Source organism: Aedes aegypti, chromosome 1 (genome assembly GCF_002204515.2).
Source record: "Aedes aegypti strain LVP_AGWG chromosome 1, AaegL5.0 Primary Assembly, whole genome shotgun sequence".
NCBI classification, from domain to species: Eukaryota; Metazoa; Arthropoda; class Insecta; order Diptera; family Culicidae; genus Aedes; species Aedes aegypti.
The window spans coordinates 226,373,848-226,388,293 of record NC_035107.1 but is presented as its reverse complement, the minus strand read 5'-3'; the positions used below and the strand labels follow the sequence as shown (position 1 = coordinate 226,388,293).

General features: G+C 35.1%; 1 protein-coding gene and 1 non-coding gene across 2 annotated transcripts in view; one reads left to right on the top strand and one right to left on the bottom strand.

Annotated features, from left to right (window-relative positions):
- Positions 1-14,446, bottom strand: part of LOC5580194 (plastin-1) — a 207,772-nt gene that overhangs the window by 78,842 nt on the left and 114,484 nt on the right. The window lies entirely within an intron of this gene.
- On the top strand, positions 6,904-7,027 carry Trnal-caa. Its single transcript has 2 exons — positions 6,904-6,941; positions 6,983-7,027. It is a non-coding gene; the product is annotated as a tRNA-Leu (tRNA).

Sequence of the window (14,446 nt, the reverse complement as noted above, 5' to 3'; positions counted from 1 at the left end):
GAAATGGAAACACTCAGCTTGGTCGGAGAAACGGCAATCTCGCTCTTGACCGCTTGTGGATGTGAGCGAGAGAAATGCAATATTCGAGTGAATGTTTACCATGCTTGCCCCTAAGATGATTTGTCTACCATATAAGGCTTCCACAATAATTTCTACTTGTTCTGCAAAGACAGATATAAAATACAAATTGACTCCGATGTTTTTTTGCTTGGGATCCATAATAGTGAATTGATGAACTAATATTTGCAGGGTTAATTGAGGCCGGGATTCAAAGCGTCTAGGAAATTATTTCTAACGAAAATTGAACTGAAAACTTAACAAAACCAACACAGCTAAAAATATTTTGTAAATTTCAGTTTATACTCATGCACATATTTGGAGCATCAAAATAAACTGAAATTTCAACGACAAATCGCTTATTTTTCAATCGAATGCACTAGAAAATTTACATGATCATGTAACATTCTAGCATCTTTAGTTGAAAATTAAACGTGATGCTGTAGCAATAAATGAATTTGATTTACTTTTACTGTACTCTTCTGTTTACACTACATTGACATTTTAATATTTTAATCTGTGTAAATTTATTTTATTTTTTCGTATCTTGAAAATGAATATAAACGATTCTTAGGAATGTCCCATTCTGAGGAACATCGTTCTGGGGTTTGACTTTCTGGGAAATGTCCTACAACCGACTTCTCAAACTCAAAGTATTATGAAAAGAAAACATTTCTGTTGAAATTTCTGGAACATATTGTGTAGAATGTTATGATGAATTGTATTTTTTGTTTGTTTGACAAATGTTGGCCGAAAAAACAGGACGATTTGCAAATAAGATCTGTTTAATGAATTGCTCAAGGCATATCTAGAGTGCTAAGCTAGGAAAGTTCTCCGAGCTACCCTATGAAGAAATTTCTCCGGAGTTCCAATAAAAAATTATCAAAATAATTCGTTAGAAGTGTCGCCAGAAATTTCACCAAAAAGTCAAATAGAAAATTAGCAACCAAGTCGTGAAGTTATTGTGTTAGTATTACTTTCAGGAATTTAAATGAAAATTCGACAGATGTGTCAAAAATCTGCTAGTAATTTTTTTTTAATAATTTAGAACTTTGTGTTCTGTCAGCAATTTTACTCAAATCTGAAACTAACTAACGTTTTCTTGAGAATTTCGACAAAAAAATCCACAGCTAACAGAACGGAAATTCCCCTACAAACTTCTCCAAGATTTTGCCCAGACATGCCTATACCTATTTTTTACGAAATTAACTTCGTACTTCTACACTGTTTGAAAAATGTTCAATCAACTTAGAGAGAAAAAAATCGTTTTAGGGTAAATTACCAGTCTGTGGAATGATTTGAAATTTACCCTAAACAATTTATCAGAAGATGATTTACAACTTTCTTTTTTCTTAAGATTTCATGGATATAGAGTTTCAGCTCATTTGTCCCGAAGATAAAAGAAGAAACATATCTGAAATAAACAATATTTTAGTCACACTCTTTTCATTGATGTTGCCCCATGCCTTTTGTAATTTGGTGATCCTATTTCTAAAACAGAGTTATTTGAAGCAAACAAGTCTTGTCCCAGACGAGGAACTGTAAAGTAATGTTTGTAGATTTGAAGTCACTATTTAGTCACTATTTTGATCATTTTAGTCACTTAAGTCACTATTATATTGCTATCTTATCGCTACCAACCCTGATATTGTAACATATTAACAAGTTCTATATAAAATTGGTTTAATTTCACTTAAACAACTTTGCACACATTAATAACAAGTTTGAAGGTGGTTAAGATATTTGATTAGAAATATTATTTTTGATCTTTTTCACGTATTCGAACCCACTGAGCAGAATCTCAATGAAGAGAATCAGAAATGTAGATTTTAGTATTGTACTTTTTTATTAGGTCCATTTAATCAGGATAAGTGGGCGAATCAAGTGCGCATCGATTCGGCGAACGTGGGGCAGAACCGAGGATGGAGTGATGCGGCCACGAACCGAGTACTGTGACGTGAAATGGTTGATTCAGTGTTATCTGTTTAGATGTTACCTGATGGAAATGAAATTCCGCCCTAACTGCTTATTAGACTAATGCAAATTTTGAAGTTTTTGCTCCCCTATGCTTAAACGGTGTCAATTATGATGAAAGTCATTATCCTAAACTTTGAAGTGATTCAGAAGAAATTTGGTTGTGCACACGCCATTTGAAGTTTCTATGGAAATTACTATGGAAAAGGCAAACCTTTTGTGTTTAGTTCTCTAACTGATCATCATAATAAACTATGAAGAAGTGAACACACTCTTCTTATGTGTAATCTTTCCAGCTACAACTTTGCTGAAGACCACATTTCGATGGAACGTATCAATAATTTGTTATTATTGATATCAAAGTCCAAATCATGCTGAGATGATCATTCAGTTACTTTCAGAGCAACACTGCTTTTTTGCTGTAGAACATAGTAGCCTGGATTACTTTGATCTATTCTTACAGCCAGGAGCACCACTGTTGCCTGCTGAACAGTTGATGAAGCATGCTACATGCAAATACACTTTATAATGATGAATAACAATTTATCTTGACGTCCAATCAAAATGTGGTCTTCGGCAAAGTTGAAACTGGGAGGATTTCACATGAGAAGAGTCTGTTCATTTTTCCTTAAAATATTATGATGAAGAGATAGAGGGCTGATCACAAAAGGTTGGCGTTTTCCATAGTAATCTCCATATTAACTTCAAATAGCGTGTGCACAGTCAAATTTCTTCCGAATCACTTCAAACTTAGGGTGGATGCTATTTACCATAATAAAAATCGTTTAAGCATAGGGGAGCCAAAATTTCAAAATTTGCATCACTCTACTCTACTTCTTATCTTTTGACAGATACACGTATTTCGAAAATATAAGTGGTAGTCGAAATACACATATCTGTCAAAAGATAAGATATGGTGGAATTAAGAGAGGAAATACACAAATCTACTTTTTTGATTCTCTTTTTGAATCTCTTTATTCTGCTGCATATTTGCTATTGAAAATTCAATGTGAAAATCAGCAAAAATGCTTCAGAATAATGTAACTCTTGAACTTAAGCAGAGTACTGGACAAACTTTCAAGAAAAAAAAACATGTCGATGCCAAACTAAAAGTGGTTCGTTTTACCCCGCCTTCTTCTATGCCTCATAAAATTCCCTGAAGAAATATTTGCAGCAAACTGTGAAAAAGAATCTTGGAGTGAAATCCCATCTGGTGAAATCTGTATAAATCCTGGAGGAACACTATTTTCGAAAAAGTGTATTTGAGTATTTTACCTTTAAATTAAATGAAAGATACGTGTACTTCTACTACCACTTGCAGTCTTCTTCAATGTCAGTTACTCACATCTTCTGTTTTCTTAGATAGGAGAACTCCGCATAAAAATATTCCTAATCTAATTTATTTGAATTATTCTTGCAGGATTTCTTGGGAAATCTCTTCAATAATATCTGGACAAAGTTTAGAAATGGTTTGTGGAAGGATCTTCGAAGAAACATTAAAAACCGGGTGTTTGGAATTGGATGAATATTGGAAGGAATTTGCTCAGGAATGCACGGAACCATAAATCGACCTGAATTTGGCTGAATTTGGCCCCTCAAATCGTGCGATTAACCTAATTTGGCTAAACAGCAGATACACGCTTGAACGAAGTTACATAAAATTGAGTACGATTCGCATAAAATCGAGTTCTTCTGGTGCAACTCATTACATGTATTTTTTAACACATGTTGAAAACCTGCTCCTGGGATGATTTATTCTTAATTTTTCCAAAGTATACGACACATAAAGAAACTCCGCAATACTAAGCATTTCTGTGCATCGTAATGTTTGAGAAAATTGAGCAGAAATCAGCACAAAATTGACTGTGAAATTAACCCACATGGTGAATTGAAACAGAAGCGTCCAATTTTGTGTAACTTTATTTGAGAGAATAGTTTGAACTAGGTAGTTTTTGATTGACAGCAACGAAAAATGACAACCCCAGTGCAAAGTTATTTTTACCCAGTGTTAGCTTCTATAAGTAATTGCTAGAAGTACCTTTGAACAAATAAGGAATCCGTGCAAGAAAAGTCGAAAAAAATACCGATGATACCCTAAAGAAATTTGAGAAGTACTTGGGAGAGTTAGATCAGGAACGTATGGAAAAATTTCTTAAAGATATACTCTGAAGAACTGATAGAAAAATCTTCGGATGAAACACTGAAGGCATATCGTGTAAGAAAAAAATCCAAGGACACTTCTTTTTGAGCCTTGCTATTAGTATTACTGAAAGGGTTCTGGGATGAGCTCCAAGAGCATACCTTAGCGAAAATCTCCCAGGATCAATTAAGTGAATGAAATTTCCCAGGATTAATTTAGTTAAAAAGTCTTTTGATTGATTTAGTAGAAAAATCTACGGAAGGACTAGTTGAGGAAACTCTAGAATAAATCTTACCCTTAGGAAAAACCGACTTTTTGGATAAATTCCAGAATGAAAGTAGGTGGTAAAGAGATCTTTGAAAAAATGCAGCGCTCCTGGAAACAGTTTCGTAACTTTAGAAAGAATTTCTACAAGAAATCACAGTAAATTAGGAAAAAAAAATAATTTCTCTACATTATGATTGAAAAAAAATGTCGGAGGAATTTTAATAAGTAGAGGAAGATCCCCCAGTAGCAAACACCCAAGCTGATAAATTCATAAATGTATGAAAATACACCAACATAAGAATAAGCAGGCTTGATAGAAACTCCTCTGCGATACGAAGAGGAGGCGATTTTTGCGTTTTTCTGATGAGAAAAAACTGAACTCATAATTTTCAACACAGATCCTCAAGCGATTCTAGTGAGAGAGCAAAAAAATGCGAGGATTTTTTCAGGTACTCTCTCTCTCTCTCCAAAACAGTCCTCGGGAAGTTGTGAGGGCACCCTTTTTTGATAGAATTTTACTCGGTTGTGTTTTGTGCTGCTCATTTTTCGTTGCCTCTCTGCTTAGCATTTTTCGCTCCCTCACAAAGAAGCCAAGGCAGCACGCTGCTCTAGAGTATGTCACCGAACTCTAATGATGTTGAGGAGTATTATCAAGTCTGAATAAGACGTCCAACTAAAACCTGTTCATACACAGAAATAAATATATAAAATGCAATGTACTGTAAACTGAAGATTGTTGTAAAAATAAACCAAATTCATGTATTGCTACAGCATCATTTAACCCTAATAAATAATTTTTTCGAATCTCAACTCAAATTGCTTGAATGTATCATGATAAAATTCAATTGAAAAATAAGAGAATCGTTGAAATTTACGTTAATATGTGCATGGACATAAGTTTAAATTTGCAACATTTTGCTAGCTGATTATATGATGAAAAATAACACATTTCATGATATTGTTCTGAATATTCATTCCACTTATTGTATGTTTGAAACCATGGTCGACAAAAAACATGAAAAAAAATGCATTTTTAGACACTAGTGCAAAAATTACAAAGATATCATGTAACAAAATAAACCTTAGAGAAGTTCCTTGTAATAAGCTCCTGGATGGTGGACTTCAAGAATTTTTTGTTGAATATCTGAAGAAATCTGTGTGCAAGTACTTCAACAAATTCTTGGTAGAATCCATGTCTTGTATGGAATTTTAAAAAACTCCTGAAATAGTTTACTAAAGAATTTCCTGTCGCTGGAGGATTCCCTGTGAAACATGTTCATTGAACAAATTAAAGTTTGCTGTATTCATTTGTTTTTGTAGGAATTACTTGCGAATCACTTGTAGTAATCCTTAAAGAAGTTCTTGAAGTAATTCTATCATAAAAGCTTGTAGAAATTAGTGCAGAAATTCCAGCAATTCCAGGAAAAATTATCGCATTGTTTTGAAAAAATGCCGATGGAAGAAATCGTGAAAAAAGTCAAGGAGTAAGTCATGCAATGACCCTTAAAATAACTTGCGGAAACCCCGGAAAAGAATCTTAGATAGAATCCTCCAAGAACATGATGACATCCTTTCAAAATCGTAGAGACAATTCTTGAAAGAATTTCTCAACAAACGCCCAGTTGAACAGAGAAGATTTTTTTATGGAATCTCTAAATAACATATCGAAGTAATCTTTACAACTTTTCTGTACAAATTCGTGGAAAAACAATTGAACAGTTCCTTGGAGAAAATCCTGTGCTTGCAATTTTGGCAACTAGAAATTTCTTCAACTCTTTTAATGTATTCGAATCCTCCGAACAGAATCTCAATAGAGAAACAAAAAAGAAAGTAGATTGGAGTACCTTGTATCTTTTAATTCGGAATTGAAATGGGAATTACGATGTTGTGGCCAAAAACGGAACCCCACTGTACCTAACTACACATAAAGCCCCCATGGAGAAAAGTGCCAAAATATAAAAGCAAATAAAAAGGAAAACTATAATCAAAATCATCAGCTAATTATCAGCGCGCGCGTTTGCTGCCAGCAAAACTCAAAACTGCACCCCGCGAACCAAACATCCATAATTCATTAGTCCTTCACCGACTGCTTCACGCGTTGAACAGCACCTCTCCCTCCGCGTTCCCAAAGCGGAAAGCCAGCGAAATCATCGAAAATGTTCCGACACCCAATAACACAAACTTCACTACAGCACCTATACCGTGGTTGAGGGAAGGGGTACGGACGCCAAATCTGATTTATTATCTGAAACCATCATGAGGATCAACATTGGGTCCAACAGAAAATCAATACAAATCTCACTGACGTTTTATTGCGGTGGCGCTCACTCTCAATCAGACCACGTGCTTCCGTATCGTGAGTACCGTATCGCAAGCGCGCGCACATGGTCGCTCAGCAGGTATCTTTCTCGCTTGGTTAGGTCGAGCGAAACCGGTACTGCTTTGAGCACCTCCCATCGCAACAAGTCAGGATGGCCGAGCGGTCTAAGGCGCCAGACTCAAGAGCAATCTTGCCCCTCGCTCCAACGAGGGGTGTCCCGAGCGTTCTGGTCCTCTCTGAGGGCGTGGGTTCGAATCCCACTTCTGACAGAAATTTTTTGGAACGGGTGGAATCCATCGCGACCAACTTGCGCATCTGATATGTTCATAAAGTATGCAAATGAAGCATAACAGTTAACAGGGTGTCCATTCAAAATCAGTTTTCCAATTTCAGGATTTTTCCCGGATGCCCAAGGAATAAAAAAAAAAAACAGATGAAAAAATGGTCTTGCGAGTTGATATTTTGTTGTTGTTTTTTTTTTCATGCAATATGAACAAATTTGAAGGACTTGATCAAACTTATTTATGAATTACATTTAATAAGGGAAATTATGGGCATAATGAACAAACGGGACGGAATAGAGACCCCCTTATTCTCTGAACATATGCATATTTCATCAAATTTCCATGCACTGTGTGAAACCTGTATTTTATTTGACTGTTTAACGGTAATAGTGTATGTTTCTGCATACCATAATGTTTGACACCCATTAGTAATATAATTTTCTCTAAATTCCACGAAAGTGTTCATTTTGCTCCGATACCTTTTTACAAGCCTTGCTTTTTACCAAATTTTCAATCCCGTTTCTGACATTTGAAATGTTTTTATACCATGAATGAATGCAATACATCGTACTATCTACGAACTTGTTAACCAGCTAAGGGTAACTGAAAAATATTGTCATTTCATGGTCTTAAAATAAGCATTTGCTAAATGTGTCCATTATGCCCCTAATCCCCCTAAATTTATTGAATACTTTGAGTTCAAAACGGTTTGGATTTCGAGAGAGTTTTGGCCAAAAAGATGTATAATTGTTGTTGAAATATGTAAAAGATCGTCCATCCCCTAGAATTCATAGGAAGTTCAGAGAGATATTGCAATTATTCAAATAAATTTCTGCTCTGAGTATCCAAACTTCCAGAAAAGGGGCAAAATCCAATATCCAACACATTAGTTCCTAAGGATTCCTACGGAATTATGCATTAGCCATGACCCATGGGTGGTTCCTGGAGAAATTCTTGATCTGGTGAACCTTATGTTGGATTCAAGGAAAGATGTATTTAACAGAAACGATATCTCCATGATTGCATCTTCCAAGCAATATTCAAAAGATTCAATCAAGAATCTCGTCGGAAACAACAGAAATGTGGCCAATAATACCTCGCTATTTAATTTTTCAAAAAAGATCTTGAAATGAAATTTGTTGGGGATGATTGAAAGAATTCCCTGTGAATCTGCAGAAATCCATACAAAACCCAGGGCCTTCATGAGAATTTTGTCTAAGATCAAGGACTATAGTCTATAGTCAAACTATAGTAATCCAGACAAAGCTTCAACAAGAACCAGTATCATCAACAACCCCAAAAACCCGCCGGACGGAACTTTTAATTAATAGATCTCAGAAGAAATATACAAAACATTTTATTGGCTTAGATTTTCGCCAACCTCTATGAATATACTAAGAATTTCACGCAAAGCAGCCAAGATCTTTACCGGTAAAAACTTTATTAAAAATCATTTCAGTGATCGCCCAGAAAGAACTTTCAAGAAACAGGTCAATTATTGGTTCGGATCCCGTTAGGATTATAGCAAAGATCTTATTAAAACTTTGTCATGAATGTCTTATGTCTTTGTCTTATGTTTGAAATATAGATATTTCCCGGATTGTTCTCCAAATTCCCGGGTATTTCCCGTATTTTTCCCGAGCATTCATAATTCCCGTGTTTTTCCCGCTTTTCCCGGATTTCCCGGATGGATGGACACCCTGAGTTAATCTCAGTGGCGATATCGTAACCAATGAAGTATACAATCCAGGCATGATTATTGCTAGTTGAATGCAATAATTTCCGAATGGGAATTTTCTTGCTATAAACATGTTTGGATCTACCTCATTTAAAAACACATCTATTTCAGAGTTTGATTGTCGTTTGTTCCCGGTATTCGGTTTACTCTTTATGTTTTATTCAAGTATAACAAAACATTGTTTTGTTATTTTGAACCTGTGAAAATTTGGTTTGATTAAATTATTATAACTTTAATGCTAATAAAGTGATAACCCTGATTTTGGAAAAACATTTTTATCCAGCTCAAGTAACTGGTAGAGAATACCTTAACCAGATCTTTTGGTGTGATAAGCTCAAAGGCGTTTCATAGAAATATTTTCTAAATGTTTTTTTATTTTATTTTTCATTTGCTAGCGAACAAATAGAAAGTTGTAATTCTAACACACAGTATGCAGCGTGCCAATTCAAAATCAATTTTTGAATTTCCGGATTTTTCCCGGTTGCCCTCATCTTTTTAAAATTGATGGCAAAATGATCCAGGGACTTGATTTAAAATTTTGATTATTTTTGATCAGGCATTGCAGAATTCGCTCTCATTTGAGTATGAAGCACGATCAAAGCAAGCAAAGAAAAACATCCCATCTGTTGCGGTCCACGATTATCATTGTATCGCAAGGTGTAACAAGTCTGATAAATGGAAGCAGCGAGCGAGAGCTCCAAAGGGCGAGCGATGATGAAATTCATTTTTCTCGCTTGTTTACCGTTGGGGATAGGTATTTTTCTTTACTGGCACGATAAAAAATCCACGAACTTCCAATAGCAATAGTGTCCCCCCAGGCTTGGAGCATGTTTAGAGGGGTTTTATCATGTACACTATCCCCCCAATCTGATCAAAGTTGTAGCAGTATACGATAAACTGTCTCTCATAATGTGCAGCATGTTATGATAGTTACAGAGAGCGATACGTGAGAGATTCTCTCAATTTTCTCAGGATTCAATCCCTGTTTTTGATAGATAATGGTCAAATGTGGAGGACTTCAACTAACTTATTTATGAACTATTTTTAATGAAATTTATTAAATACAGTAAGCTTATACGGTTTCAGTTTTGGATAAATATATATAAACTATTTGCTGAAATTTCTGAAAGATCATCCATCCACTAGAATTCATATGAAGTTCAGAGAGATTTTGAAAGTATATAAACAATTGTCTGCTCTCTGTATCTATATTTAGACAATGTTGCCATGAAAGGGCTAAAGCCTGTCCAGGATAAATTTCGGACACTGATGGCGGGTGTACCACAGAAAGTTCGAGAATTTTACAGAAAGAAGGATTAACATCCTTGTCAACTGTTTACTTTGTAGATATAACTCTTTTATTCTGAAATAAACAATTGTTTTTGTTGAATTATGAGTAACTTTTTTTTGCTGCCATTATTTGGGTGTCCGAAATTTAACGTGGACAGGCTTTAATCCATTAACTTCTAAGAATGCTTTCGGAATTATGCGTTAAACTTGGCCCATGGATTGCTCCTTGAGAAATTATTGATCTACTAAAACTCATGTTGAATCCAAGGAGAGATGTTTTTAACAGAAACGATATCTACAAATACATTTTATTGTCCTTCTATGAAGCTAGCTAACACTTTTCGTAAATCCAAAATTGTATCTACCAAGCATTCTATTGAAGTTTTGGTTTGAAGACTCTAGTCAAGATAGAGAGTTGACAAGAATGATGATGAAATCTCATCAAGGGCCTCTTGAGAGCTTTGTCGTAGATCAAGCACTAGTTCAAGTAGTAATCCAGACAAGGTTTCACCAAGAATCCGTATTATCAATAACCCCAGAGATCCTACAAACGAAATCATTAATGAGACCTCCCATATGTGATCCCTCAAAAAGAACTTTCAGAAAATTGGTCAATTATCGATTCGATTTCCATTAGGATTGCAGCAAAGATCTCATTGAAAATTTACCATGAATCTGAATGGAAATCTAGCAAGCATCTCGCCATGAACCTTGCCAGGAATCTCCAAGTATCCTTCTTGAAGTGTTTCAAAGATATTAATCGTTAACTATCTGTCTACCAATTCATCAAACGTTAGTCATGGAGCGACAGGAAGTCGTACACCTGCTGGAAAATAATTAGTTTCCAGAGGCGCGTCCATGTTCGAAACCATGGGAGGACAAACTTTGGCAAATATTTTGAGCACAGTGTAGCTTAAAACAATTTTAACCATTAGGAATCCTGAACTGGGAATTTGAGGGGCTCAAAGAGACATTTTGGTCGCTTTTGAGTTGAGGAACCTTTACTGTTTTCAGAAGAAATAACATAAATCTTAGAAAACTGGCTTATGTTTCTCTTTTGACTTTCATACAATTTGTATAGAATGAAAACTTGCTGAAAAATTCAAATTAGATTTTCTCAAAACTAGTTATTTTTTCACTGACACCCCCTTTGCTTCTAATCCCTTCATTTTTATGCCAGTCGTTACCACAGGACTAATAAGGCTTTTCATTTTTATTGGGCTGGAAGCGACTGAGTGCCATCGAAATAGTAAATTAGAGGAATTGCCTGAAAAAAACCCTAAAAAGAATCATAAAGTGGCCGAAAAGAGGCCAAACAGGAACCAAGAAAAACAAACGAAACCTTATGGAAGCCATGAGATAAGAGTTTGATTCTTCATAGCGTCAGAGCAGACTGTTCAAGATCTGACACCTTTTTGGAATTACTTATTTTTCTTTAGGAATTTTATCTGAAATAAAAAAGTAAGACAAATTTTCCCGAGGAGACCCACAGAAATGATTTTTCTCCAAAAATTATTTCAGGAATGATCAGAATTACTCCAAAACCTGATTGGGAAATTGTTCAAGAAAGTCGTAACTTCTCTAAGATTTTATCCAGTGATAAATCCATCTTTTTCCCTAGAGTATCCTGCAAGGATTCAGGTCAAAATGTCTTCTTGAATTCAATCACTAATCTCTTCAGAAATCAAGATTTTTTGAGGATTTCCTATGAAACTGTCTTATGGAATTTGTATAAGATTGCAACTAGAGATTTCTTTTGAAAATACCTTCGAATACCTTTTCGAAAGATTTCTTCTTAGGTTTCCGCAAAATTTCTTCCTGTAATATTGCAATTTTAGGGAAAACTTTTCGTTTTACGGTTCAACGAAAAGCTACCGCAGCAGTCACATCACTGATTTGCACTGGTAAATCATCAGTAATCTTCAATGATGCCTTGGATACCGTCTTGATGATGGTTGTTTGTTACTATTTTTCATAGCGTTTTCTCTTTCAAGCATACTATGATTGAATTTTTGCTTCAATGATGAAATGATTTCGAAGCCTGCGGTAAAACTTTGACAGCTGCGGTAGAACTCTGCGGCTACCGCAAACTGGAAAATTTTTTTAACAACCGTAATACTTTGCGATTTTCTCAAGTAAGTCTTGAAAGTTTTTTTTTCAAGGAATGTCTCCAGGGAAAATACAAGAAAAAAAATCTAAAAAATAAATCCGGGAGGCACTTTTAAAGAAAATCTTGAAATAAACTCATATAAAACAAGTGGAAGCTTCATAGAAGTGTGATCAATGATCTCTGAAAAACACCTGGACTCTTGAGGAAGTTTAAGAAGATTTCCTAAAAAATTTGCTAAGATAATTTTAAAAAAAATCGAGTCTCGGGATAGTATTTCACGAGGGTTTCTAAAGGAATTTCTCGAAAATAATTGGACAAAATCTCTAAAGAGGTTTGTGTGGGAATGATCGAAAGAATTATTGGGAATCTTGTTGTAGTACTGTCTGATGTGAAAACTTAAATTAACTTCATAAGTAATAAATTGCAAGAGAATTTTTCGAAAAACTTTTTAATAAATGTTTGGGAAAACTACAGGAGTAATACTTGGATGAAATGCTGAAGAAAATCCTAGAAAACAATAGTTTTTTTTTTCTAAAAACCTCTAGAAGAATTTTTGATTTCTGAGAAGAAATCCACATGATCATGCGGAGGAATTTTTGCAGGGTTTCTTGAAAAACCATCTCAACTTTTTTAAACTCTGAAATAAACCTTTGAGGATTTCCTCAGGAAAAATTCCGTCTAAATCTTAGAAAGATCTTCTTATGTAGCAACTGGAGAATTCAGTTGAAGGATTAGTGAAAAAATATCTGCACGCAAACAAAACCGTTCTTGAATATGCGAACATCCAGGCACGAAATCCAGAACATGCAATTTTTTGCTTTACAAATGTACACCATGAATAAAAATCACGGGATCTGGAACTATGTTCCACAAATTATTCGTAACGCCTGCGAAACGAAAGCAAGGCATGGATCCGTGATTTTTATTCTGGTAATCGTAAATGCCGTTCCTGGAAACTGGAATACTGTTCTGGTGGTGTTTCGGAAACTGTTAACCGCAATCACAAATGAAAAGAACTTTCAATATGACTCGCTTTCCGCAGATAATAGATAGAATAGAAGATATTTTGTTTCAACATAAACTGCAGCGATGAATCTAATAGAAGCCAACTGAATTGTATGTCCTCAAATTGCACAATCCGAAAAAGGCAAGGAAGTTATACACAACTGCGCTCTCGGGGGGATATTAAATTTTCAGCGTCAAATCATGCAGCTCCTGAGTGGCAGACAGTATTTTTGCAGCAACAGCAACAGAAATAACGAATAATTTTCTGATCCACGTAGAAAATATCTTACATGCCAATTAATAAATCTCTAGAAAGCAAAAATTGAATTGCCGACTTCCATTCAGAACTGTTCTGTTGACTACTATTCGTTCTTTATGCGCATGCGTTACTACTTTTGACAGCGCGCATGAACAGAGTTCTCGTTAACGGAAATATGATTTTCTAGTTTCTGGATATCGTGATTTCAGAGTCATGGTAAGGAAAGCGTTACTGAAAAAGCATTCAAGGGGGATAGATAAGAACTGTGTTTCTGGATCAGTGATTACTTTCATGAAAACGAGATGCAATGAATCACGCTTTTCGGAACTGAATCACGAAATAGAACAAGTGATGCGTTCCGTTTTTCATGACTTTTTGTTCACGCAAAAGGGAACGGATTTTTTTGCGTGTGGTGAAAATTCTAAGATAGCTTTGGAAAAGAAAATCGAGGAAATACATGAGAAAACTACTGGAGGTAATAGAGTTCTCAAGGATCTCCTGGTGAAAATTCTGAATAAATTTTTCTAAGCATCCTTAGAAACATCTCTGGAAGAATTTCTGGAGAGATCCCTGTAGAACCTGAAAAGATCTAAAAATCACTATGATAATTCCTGAAGCTTTTCCTCGCGAAATTCTTGAGCCCGTTATAGTCAATGATTATGGTTTATAGGTTCGAGCCTGTGCAATTTTGCATTGGGATTCAATTGGAGCAGAATTAGGAATCTATTAAACAAATTTCACAAAAATCGACTAAATTGCTTAACAACCAGCGAGGTTGTTCTAATTTCCTATATAACAAATTGGTAAACAGCTAAAATTGTGGTAATTTGTGTAGTTTTTATTTTCTTTGCATCGAAGTGACCCTTATAGCAAAAGTTTTCAGATGAAACAGAAAATTCTTGAAAAATGTTTTATCGCGCAGAAACTCCATCAAATATTTCACTGGAACTTCTTCAACAATCTTGAAACAAACACAGAAAATCGTCATAATCTGCTTAGAAT